The following is an 11,241-nucleotide window of genomic DNA, read 5'->3' on the forward strand; positions in this document are numbered from 1 at the left end:
CAGAAGATGAAGTAAAAAGGAGAATTTGTTAGACAAAAATGATAATCAAAATATTTTAAATTCAGATGTAATTTTTGAAGATTTTCCCCACAGAGCTAAAAAATTACCTGCAGCAAAGTTTGACTGACAGGCAGGCTTTATCAAACAGAGAACAAGACAAATGGCATGCAAAACAGAGAGGAAAGTATTTGCTCCTAATTACTCGAGAAAGCATTTTAATTAAGTTGTTTGCCAATTAATGCCTCATTTTTAACATTCCATAAATATTTAAACATGTTTCATAAACTTTTCTTCACAGGGAAACACTTGTGAATGTTGTTAAAGAGATTCTTTGGGATCTCAATACAGTACACTTTACAATTTAAGCTTTATTTCCTCTTCTTGTGAATAAATAAACAAAGAAATATGTCATTTCATGTCAAAAATGGTATATCAATATGTCTATATCAAAACCATATCAATAAGATTTTGAAATATTGTCATGTGAGGACTGGCCTTCTACTGTATGAATGACAGACTGGCAAATTATGTTGAACCTGAACTAACAACAGACTAATGAAATGCAAAAGCAAATAAATGCAGATACCTCTCCTTTTTCATGTTCCTTCAGACTCATCACTCAGGGCTGTTTATAACCAGTCCTGCTACTAAAAAGTGTTTCAGTTCAAAAAAGTTAATTAAGAAAGAATAAGAAGCAAGTGGCAAGAAGGGAAACTGGAATGATCTCAGTAGTGAAGAGGCTTGATTCTGGCTGCATTTTAACCCACATGCAACTATACCCTTTGCCCACAGGGACTTGCTCAACCTACAAGCTTAAACCCTCCCTCCCCCAGTCTCGTTAGAGCAGAAACCTGCTCCTATGCTTGTGTGCACTGTGAGTGGAAATGAAAGTACCCACACTCAAACCTCCGCTCCCTCCATCTCAGCAAGCCTCTGGACTTCTGCATACAGAAAACAAATGCCTCTTTCTCCTGGTATTTTAAAGGCTTCCTGTTTTTATGGAGCAGCTGACTATTTAAAACTTCACACAGGCACTTTATCTGTTTATTTATTCATTCATTTGTTCTCCCCAGAACCGTTCTTACCCATCTGAGGTTTCTTTGCACAGATGACCACAACTTCCCTTATCTCAGAGCTTTACTTTAGATTTTGAAACCCAGATCCTACCCCAGGCTCCCTTTGCTGTCATTAGTCATTTATGGCTGGAATCAGGCTCTGTGTGATGATGTGGGAGACAGAGAGCCTGGGCCTAAAACACCAGTGGTCTGGATTGAAGGGGACATGGGTAATGGGGTTTATGTACAGATGGAAAGGGGGACAGGACAAGATTGAGGGGGAGGAGGATGATGATGCAGCTGGGAAACCCACTGCTGGGTGAAGCAGTATAGCCTCAGCACATCCCAAGGGCTTTCCCAGCCCTCTGGCACTCACTGGGTCAATTCTTGCAGAGCCTGGGTCCCTGCTGGCCCCCTGTCATCCAGAGCTACTGCTCAATCTGTTTGCTCAACTCATAAAATGGCCACAAACTCTGACCCCGGGGCAAGAGGGGCCAGGTCTGGAAGGAGGCACTGTGGTTTCACCTCCACCTCACTAGGGCAAAACCAGGGATCTGCAGCTCCCCAGCCATGACATCACAGACTGTCAGCTGTTTCTTCAGCAGTACTTATCTTAAAAAGTTTTGTTCCTAAACGTTTGCCAATTTATAACTATAACTAAATTAGAGCACAACAGAGCAGACCGATTCCACTGCACTCAGGTTTTTCTCAGTCCGTGCATCTGTACCATGGAATGAAAGCCCAGAAATGATGTCTCCTTGGATGTCTCAGCCAAATTTATAACTGGCCCCCTCTTCTTTTCTTGCCCATTCCTCTCTGTCTGCTCCAGTTTTTCATGCAGACTTGGGGCAATTTATACCTGCTATGAAGCAGCCCTCACCTGTCTATGGTGATAGCTGAGTTACAAGGTCAGAATGAAGATGTGTTTGTGAATAACAAGTAATAAGTAATTAATTATGTTAGAGGGTAACTTTTGCAACCAGTAATCCCAAAGTCATAAGGGAGTCAAGCAAAAAAATTCCAAATAAAATTGTTTATTCAGAAAATGCCTTTAAAAAAGAAACAAAAAATACTGCCTGTTCAAACTTCCTATTACGAGAAAGGAAGACTTCAAAGGAAATTTTCCCCAGCAGGGGGGTTTCTTTGTAACTTAGTCACCAAATAAAATCTAGGAACCATTAAATTAAATACTTCTTCTGCTTTCTCTACAGATTTTTAGAAACAAGACAAAGAAAGTGGTGACAAGCCCCTGAGAAAGAAAGGAAAAAAAGCAAACAAAGTTGTAAGAAGCTAAAAAGCATAGAGGAGCCCTATTAACAGGTAAATAGGATAAAGGACAGAGAGTGTTTGAATGAAGGTTAGCACAAGGGAGTCCTGAGGCTGACTTAGGCTCCTGGGGCCTGCCATGCTATGAATATTAAGCAACAGCTTAGCTTTTCCTCTGTCTTGCAATATACAGCTCCTCTCAGAGTTTTGGCCCGTGGAGACGCTGAGACAGGGCTCCTGATCATACCTAGAGTCCAGAGAAGGCACACATCAAAATAAGAAGCACTACCTTTTTTCCCCCACCACCCCACCATTTGCAGTGGGGTGTTACACACCCCAACTCCCCCCCCCCCCCCCCCCCGCCCAGGAATCAGCAGCTAGTGCCCAGATTGCCTTCAGAAAGGGGCACAGATGGTCTCCATGAAGGTCTTTCCACCATGCCAAATAGGACACCTCTTTCCAGAGCAGCAAGACCTCCCTGACCAGGGAACATTTGACCTCTGCTCTTTAGAGCACTGAGATCAAGAGCTGCAAGACTTCACCTATGCTTTCTAACAACATCTCGCTGCAGAACTTAGCTAGAAAATTATGTTCACATGTAGCGACTCACAGAGAAAATATACTGTCTGGCTAAATGGCAGGAGCTCACAATACCCGATAACCTTGGTGTTTCACAGAGGATGAGGTTCCTGCAGCTCCCAAGACTGTGGGAGGAACTTGGTAGGGCTGGGGAGACTGGGGAGAAGCAGCTGTGCCTCCCCTTTGAAGACAAATAGAAATAGTAGAAATAGTAGAAATGGATAATAATACAGCATTCACATTTTTCTTTTACCAGTGTCATGTGGAGCAGCCTGCTGCTGCCAGCAGCACAGGCGTACTGCAGAAAGGGGACTGGAACCCATGCTTGCTGTGTTCGGGGCAATCAAGCTTTTCTTCCATTTGCTGGTTTGAATTTCAGCTACAAGCAATAAACAGTCTCAAGTGAAAGACAAGCACAGGGACATCCATATCTGTGTATCAAGCATAGATTTACCACTAGGCAGACAAGCAGGTTTTAATGTCAGGCAATGCCTGTCTGAAGTCTTTCCTTCTCCTGCAAGAGCTGTATGAAAGAGACAAGTCCTTTGCTTAAGGACTTGTTTTCTGAGTCCGGATTTTTCTGTTGGCAATAAGCCAAGACTTCAGATTTTGGGGGACTGATTCTGCGTGGTCCTTTGAGCAGAATGAAGAAAAGTCATACACAACATAACCAGTTTGCAAGGTTTTGATAAGATATGTAGGAAGAATATTTCCTTTCTGTCACATGCTGTGCTCATGGATGTTGGTTTTTTGAACTTTGTTCTATCACTTGCTGAAATTCAACAAAAGTCAAGGGATTTAAGGAAAGAAAATCACAGCGTGTCCTTGTTAGCAAAGATCACCCGATAATCAGTTTGATGGCTAAAGCACAGGATGGAAAAAAGATCCCTCTTACACATTTGTTACCTTTGTCTGCGTTAAGGAAGACAACTATGAGAATCTGGAGTAACTCCAAACATTTGCCAGCTGGTTTTGAATGTTCTCAGCTGTGTGTGCTGTTGGATAATCTTAGACTTATTTTGTTCTGTTTGTTGCTGCCAGATAGCGTTACTGTTTAATGACAGTGTTAGAGGAGGCAAAAGTAGGTCCAGCTTCTGAGCTAGAAATAAGCCTACATAGCTTTGGCTGAAAGTTAATGCAGTCTGAAAAGAGAAAAAAATAATCCTCCAGTGTATTCATTTGGCTGCTTCTCCTAATATGTGTGGGAAAATAAACAATTTTCAAACCTTTAGTTTTGGTTTTCTTCCATTATTAAGGTCAGTACTTTCCTCTGATGTGAAAAGAATCAAAGTACAGACTGAAGGCCCTTGCAGAATTTCTGTCAGATCGGTCTGATCACCAGGGGAACTTCTCTCGGTTACTTCCCTTAACCTTGCAACTAGTTTTGATGATTTTCCATCCAGGCTCATGGAATTTTTCTGATCTACTCCTAGATCTAAATGGAAACTTCATAGGCAGTCAAATACTCCTGCTTTCTGAACATTTACCCCGTGGTTCAACAACCCACTATTATTGTCTCTTAAAAATAAGATGCTTCATCTTGACGACTAAAGTCAAAGTCAGCTTCTTCCCAGCACAAGGTCTAATTAAAGACACAAGTAATCTGATGGAAGTTTTGCCAAGCTTTGTGAAAACTGTGCATCAGAATTTGCTTAGAAAAGGAAATGTTTTTATTTAGTGAATTAATTCAAAACAGCTGAAACTCTTAGTTAAAAATACTGAGGGTCTTTTCAATAACATATACTTTGGTTTTTTACCTACCTTTATCTTAAAAAAATCTCCCCCTCAGTTTTGTTTTTATTTCTCCTTCAAATTCTCCTCACGCTTTTAGCTGTCACATTCCTTTGCCTTATAGAAATGTTCTATATTTTAAATATGGAAAGTAATCAATAATTTGGACACTATTCAGCTGTTCACATCTCTTCAGTCAGTCTTATCTGTGGGACGTTTATGCCACCAAAATCTGTAGTTAGCTGCAAATAATCAGCTCACATGTCTAGAAATGCCCAATAAATCAGCTACGTTTTTGCTCTCGGAGTCCAGAATTAAAAGCTTGGTGAGAACCCTGTTCTTGCAGACTCAGTCCTTCTAAACTCAGAGCTTGTGGACATTTCTTGATGGCTAGATTCTATCAGAAAATAAAAGTGCCACAAGCAAAAGCTCTTTCCAGCAAAGAACTATTTCGTCCCAAATCTCAGCTGGTTTTGAATTGTTGGAATGCTTCATTCTGTTGCTTGGAAACAAACAAAAAAACAAACAAACAAATGTAAGTACATACACCCATTTCAAAAGTCTTTTTAATTACAAACTTGTGATAAACAAAGTCCAAAACCAAAAAAGTTACAACATGTAGTTCCCCCAAATATTCACAGAGCTAGCTTTTCAATCCACGGATACTATTCCTGCTGAATCGAGATCCTGTGACTCTGTTGGGTTTGGACTGGGCCTGCTATTTGGTGGAGTGATGTAGGTAGACCCTCAGAGCTCAGCAAGCCTCTGCCGAGCCTGTGGTACATGGGCGGTTTCCAGGAGGGAGCTAGCTCCGTCTGGGTGAGTTTCAGGGGTTTTATCTTCTTTACCTCTCCATCCTAGAGCCTCTTTTTTTTTTTCCACAGAAAGGCTACCTGTGTGCAGAGGCTGGGCAAAGTACACAGCGTGCTTCCAAGCACCAACCCTGCTCAGAGGACCAGGACCCTGGTGTGGGCACACACCCACCTATCAGGTTACATGCAGCCTAAGCAGGGTTTCTGTGGGCTGGAATGACTCTCATGGCCGTGTAAATGAGATTATAGCTTTGAGAAGGTCTAGAAGCATCCTTACAACTGGCATTTCACTCTTACCTCTAGGACACTTCCCACGGAACAGCCAAGTACCACCATGAAGGAGCACAGTGTTTTGCAAGAGGGACGTTCTCTCAGAAGGACTTGAAATTGTAATTGTGTGCTGTCCTCACCTACCTGATGCAGGTTTAAGAAATGAATAGCAGCCTTGTTCTAACAGAGTAGGAAAATGGTTCAGTGCTGTGCTGTTTCAGCCCACTGCATAGACACCATGAAGGCTCCTGTGTGCATCTGGTGCTCCGGAGATGTGCAGCTGGTGCAGGGGGTAGGACGAGCAGCAAACAGCTGCTCTCTGAGGTACGTTCCCCTTGGGACCGAGCATATCTCTAGTCAGAAATATGTCAGGGAGTTAGTGCTAGCTGAACCAGAAGTCCCACCCAGCTGAAACAGCCAGCGGGGACTGCCTGCCAGTGCTGCCAGGGGAGTCACACCGTGGAGGGATGGAGAAGACAACAAGCAGCGCAGGATGCCTCTGTGTGAGTGCGGCCTTGTGCTTCAGACCCTCAGAGCATAGCCCACAGAGGCAACGGGGGGCAGGCAGGGGCCCTAGGCTTTCCTCATCTCCCTGCTGCTAGTCCCTGGTACAAGGGAGCTTCATGCCTGGCAGCTCAGACCATTCACCACAACCCTCTCCTTTGAAATCGTGCTCTCACCTGCTACAGAAAAGCCCATGCATCCACAGGGAGACTTGGAGTCCACGCCAAAAATTCTGACCCTCCAAGAGGCCTGGGGTGAATTTAGAGACTGGCCTGGTTTCAGCTGGGATAGAGTTAATTGTCTTCCTAGTAGCTGGTATAGTGCTATGTTTTGAGTTCAGTATGTGAAGAATGTTGATAACACACTGATGTTTTCAGTTGTTGCTAAGTAGTGTTTAGACTAAGTCAAGCATTTTTCAGCTTCTTATGCCCAGCCAGTGAGAAAGCTGGAGGGGCACAAGAAGTTGGCACAGGACACAGCCAGGGCAGCTGACCCAACGTGGCCAACGGGATTTTCCATACCATGGGACGTCATGTCCAGTATATCAACTGGGGGCAGTGGGGCTGGGGGGTTTGCCACTCGGGGACTAACTGGGCTTTGGTCAGCAGGTGGTGAGCAATTGCGTTGTGTATCACTTGTATATTACAATCCTTTTATTATTACTGTTGTCATTTTATTAGTGTTATCATTATTAGTTTCTTCTTTTCTGTTCTGTTAAACTGTCCTTATCTCAGCCCACGAGTTTTACTTCTTTTCCCAATTCTCTCCCCCATCCCATTGGGTGGAGGGGGGAAGTGAGTGAGTGGCCGCGTGGTGCTTAGTTGCTGGCTGGGGTTAAACCACAACAGGGACCCATCAAACAGAGGAAATGTGATGAACCTGAGCTCCCCACGTGCCAGCTTCTACTCTGCCCAGAAGCAGGGGAGAAGGCAAGTGCAAATCCCTGCTTTCATGAGAGATTTCCATAACCTGATACTTAGGTTTATTCCTATCAGTGGTATTCCATTATTTGGGTTTAGAATGTTGTGCCATGCCCCTGCTGACTTCTGGCAGCTCCTTACTTCGAGCAGTGTCCCTTTTAAACTCCACTCCAAGACATTTAACTCATCTCACTTACTGCATTTAGAAACCAGTGTTTTCCCAATCTGAAGGCCTCTGACTAGGTCTGAAGACCTATACCTTTTACCTGCAATACTACACCTGGTCTGTAGGCCAAAAACCAAACCTGACAAAACTGGCAGTTTATCCTTCACCTTCAGTGGGTACTTCTTTTACCTCCTGAAGGAAGCTGGACTTCCCATGGGATAAATGCACCCTTTGGCAATTTTGGTTTCCTTTTTAGATGTGCTTAGGTTAGTATAACAAAAGGACCTTTCTAAAGGTGTCATGGCTTAGTAGTAAAAACAGTCCTTGTGAGAAGGAAAACCAAAAATCCATGCTCTAGCTTTGCTGTAGGATGTAGTTTTCAGTCACTAATTCACAGAATTACAATAAGGCTCCCACATCCCGGCTCTCATTAGAAGCAGACTACGGTGGTCCCACACATAGCATGGATTTACTTCCCACTCCTTTCTTGATGGACTCTGGTAGATATGACTGTTTAGCATTGTCCGTTTTGCAGAGATGTAAAAGACTAAAAAGACACAGTGTGTATTCTCCTTGTCCCTCAGCATGTCTCCCAGGTCCTCCTTGTTTTTAAATTGCTTCACCTGCATCTATTGATATATAGGCAAACATATGTCAAGATAAATCTTTCACCTTGTTCTGCACTGACACTTTACAAAGATAACAGCTGCCACTAGATTTTGATTAACCTTTTTAGAAGATCTTTTACTAACCTATCGCCAACCCAAATCTCTTACTGCTGAGTGTAATTTGTTCCACATCCAGACAGCAAAAATATCTATGTTCTGGTGAAATGTGCCTTACATAAATTAAGAATTATCAAGTTGGTTTTAAGAACTAGGCGTAAAAAAAAATAAAAGATGCTGAAGCATTTACAAGTGAAAGGGATTCCCCCATCTGCATCAGTGTCCTTTAAAGCCTGTGCCTTGAGTCTCTTAGGTGCATCTAGAAAGAAAATATTTTATCCCATATCTGAGTATACTAGATTGCTGTCTAGATTTTGCTAGTGAATACAGTTTTCAGATAGCAAATGATATTTAAGCTAGGTTGCAAAGACAGGCACACAAATCCATTTTTATATATGTCATCCACTTCTGCAGGGATAAAGATCAAAATCCTTAATATCCTTCTTCTAGCCCTCTTTAAACAGAGATTTGCACACAGATTTATTTCAATTCCAGTTGATAATGACTTGTAAGAGTCTTGATGTCTTTGGAAAAATCAGCCTTGGCAGTTCTCCATTGACCCCCATAGTCAAGAGCACCACATCAGCTTGAAAATGGCTTGTTTGTGTGACTGAAAAGAAAATCCAATCTACTTACATATTAGGTCAATTATTTAAATTAAATATTATCATAAGTCTTCATTTTAAGTGTGCTTGGCATGATTTGGGTTTGTTGTTTTCACAAAATATCAGCTAAATATTTATGGCATTGTTATTTTTATTTAACATAACTTGCTATAAGCACAGGGGGTTAATGGATTTACCTTTTGCGTTAGGGGAAACCAGCGTTTGGGTTGTATTTCAGCTACAGTAAGTGGTACTACATTCATGAAATAGCAAAAACTTTTGTGCAGCATAAGTTATTTAGAGGAGAAAAAAAATCAATATGGTGTAGAAAATGACAAGAGTAAACATGGAAATTAACTCCTGGCACATCTTTTGTTCTGAGCTGTAATACTCATATTAAGATTGCCCCTTTTTAATAGCTTTCGAAAGAATTTCTTGCATAATGGCATTTTAGTCATCATGTTAATGTCAACAAACAAGGCAGATTAATGCTTATAATCCTGAGCTGTCTCACACTCTGCTTATTAGCACTGTAGGCAGATCTTCATTAGGGTGAATGACATCTGAATCTATAAGCTCGTCACAACAGAGGCACCTTCTTGCTGTGGTGTCACCCTGCAGATGACAATGTCGGCCATTATGAATGACACTCCACAATTCGTTACTTCCTGCCTCAAATTGCAGTTAATCTTTCATCCAAACTGTACACATGTGCAGCTTTAAGTGGGCTATCACAGCAAGTACCCAGTAATGCTGCAAGCACATGGAGAATGACAGAAGGTAAATTGCTTGTCAGGAGGTCTGTATTTCAATTCACAGCATATTCCAAACACGTTGTGGTGAAAGCTCTCCACAACAGCTGCTTTCATTGCTAACTATTTTTGATGTAAATGTCAATAAAGCTCCAGGCCCTTTCATATTTTTGGCCAAGACTGTCCATCTTTCCCTATGCAGGCTGGCAGGTTGGGCTCCATTTATCTACTCTTAGAACATGTCCTATAATAATGATTGTCTCTGGAGACCGTTTAGAGTGATTGAAAGCAGTGATTGGGACAATAGGCTGCTGAATTTCATTGCTGGACTGGGTTGACAGGTGACTGCTTTTATATCCTCTAATCTGGAAGAGATGGAAATAAAAACACAGTTATATCTAATCAACAGACAGGCATCTACCGATTGCAAATCTATACCTTCAGCTTACCCTTCTCATCGGAAGGACTTAACCATGAATTATTACAGGAGTCTCATATTTCTCCAGTGGTCAGAGAGGTTTTCAGAAGAAGGGAAGATGGAGCAGATATGTGTTGCCTCACTAGAAGTGAGAAGTAGGGAAAGAACTAGTCACAGGCCGTACAGCTCTACCAATAGAAACACCAGCTGCTGCTTTTAGTATCTGCAGTTAAGATCTTCATTTTGCTTAATGAAAATCTCTGGGTGTTACAGAAAGAAGGAATTTCATTTTTAATCAAAGAGGCCATGAATGTTATACATTGCCCATGAATTTTAACATACTGATTGTAAAAATGTACTTTTTTTTGTCTTGCATTTTAGCAAAAGTTCTGTAAACTCACTAAGCTTACTGTGGATGGTTTTATTTTCTTTCATGAAGTCGGTAATTAACACACCACTGGGTTTTCCGAAGGAGATGGGAAGATGATCAGGTAGAATTCTGAGAACAGTATGGCAAACGGTCTAAAATATTCACTCCGCACCAGCATCTGGCTCTTTGGCAGACCCCAAAGACAGTTGTGCTGGCACCTTTGAAATTCCCTGTGAGTCCATGTAGTTGCCCATGGTTACACAGCAGCTGGGAGCTGGGCTCTGGCTTCTTCATCTTCCCTACTACCATGTCCCCCCCACCTCTGTTCACCTATGCTTCTGTAAATCATATGCTCTTCTGTCCATTAGCGATGCCCGCATTACATCCATTTCCCCCTCTTATTTGCAGATTAAGGGGTAGAGGGTAAGAGAGAGTTTACCCTTGCCCATCTCCTTTTGTCTAAATCCACATTGCTGTAATTTTGTTCATATTTTACATTGATTTTTGTTTACTCAAATCTCAATCTCTACAATACTGAGCAGCTTTCTGTAGCTCTAGGCAATGCTGACACAAGTTGTGAGAATAATATGACTAAAAGCAGTTAACTGCCCAGCCCCTAGCTGTCAGAGTCAGATCTCTGACAAAAACCTAATTCAAAAAACTCCACGCTGTACTGAGTTCTAGCCTATAATTAAAAAATCACAAACAACTGAATGCTTTTTGACTTCAGAAAGCCTTTAATAACAGCAGTTTTATTTTGAAATTTGTTGGCGTATAGGGTTTGTGCGGCAAAGTTTTGGTAGCAGGGGGGCTACAGGGGTGGCTTCTGTAAGAAGCTGCTAGAAGCTTCCCCTATGTCCCATGGAGCAATGCCACCCGGCTCCAAGATGGACCCACTGCTGGCCAAGGCTGAGCCCATCAGTGATAGTGGTAGCGCCTTTGGGATAACAGATTTAAGAAGGGAAAAAAAAGTTGCTGTGACACAGAAACTGCAGCCGGAGAGAGGAGTGAGAATATGTAAGAGAACAAACCCTGCAGACCCCCAGGTCAGTGAAGAAGGAGGGGAGG

Source organism: Buteo buteo, chromosome 3, assembly GCF_964188355.1.
Source record: "Buteo buteo chromosome 3, bButBut1.hap1.1, whole genome shotgun sequence".
NCBI lineage: Eukaryota > Metazoa > Chordata > Aves > Accipitriformes > Accipitridae > Buteo > Buteo buteo.